The sequence below is a fragment of the Sinocyclocheilus anshuiensis genome, unplaced genomic scaffold (assembly GCF_001515605.1).
Source record: "Sinocyclocheilus anshuiensis isolate Anshui unplaced genomic scaffold, SAMN03320099.WGS_v1.1 scaffold373, whole genome shotgun sequence".
Lineage (NCBI taxonomy): Eukaryota > Metazoa > Chordata > Actinopteri > Cypriniformes > Cyprinidae > Sinocyclocheilus > Sinocyclocheilus anshuiensis.
In genome coordinates this window covers 967,444-968,375 of record NW_015537962.1, presented here as the reverse complement: position 1 = coordinate 968,375, position 932 = coordinate 967,444, and positions in this window count along the sequence as shown.

Here is a 932-nt window from a genome sequence, read left to right as displayed (position 1 = left end):
CAGTGGTTCTCAACCTTTTTTTCCACCGGGCCGCACTATGGTCCAAGTGCAAGTCTCGCGGGCCGCACGCATATCATTTACATATTACGTCAGCAATACAAACCAACCTGATTTATAATATTATAGCCTAAATATTATGATATCTAATCGATTACATTCATTTAAATAAATAAATAATTCTACTCCCCATAAATAACACCCTATTTATTGGGGGGGGGGTAAAAATTGTTTTACATGTAGAATGTAAAAATTCTACATTTCATGTATTTATGTAACACATATTCTACATTAAAAAAATAATTTAGAATGAACAATAACTGCTGTACAAAGAGTAGAAAAAAATAAAGAAATAACATATCTAATGCAGAAAAGCTCTTTTTCCGAATTGCGCAGAAGACCACTATCTTTCTTTCATCGCTTCTGATAAATTTTCAGTCAAATCGTTTTCTGTGTGCTAGATCAGAGCTAGAGCCCTGCATTTCAGCCCGGGCCCGATGGGCCTCGACTTTTTTACGCCCCTTGGGCTGGGCTTCGGGACAATTTTTACATCATAGTTCAGACGCGGGCAGGGCCTCGGGCCTGTTTTAGCCTTCTCCTTATTTTTATATTTTAGACATCCATCAATTAGTGATGAAAAAAATTGCCACGCTGGTGGAAACAACACGAGACCGTGCTAGCGGCTCGACGGTGTTTATTGTCCAGCCAGCAGCAGTATGGTGCGTGCCGTCAGCGCAGCTGAAGAGTTCTGCGTTCAAATGCACGCAATAGGCTTAAGTTTGCCGCAAAGCATCGGCAAAAGTAATTACCATAAATGCGTCAGGGGGAAACAGTAAGGAGATATTTGAATTATTTACTAATAAACTAGTGTTTTCTGAGTCCATGTCGCAAGGATGAAGTTGTCGATCCTGACTCGCCACCTTTTCATTAGACGC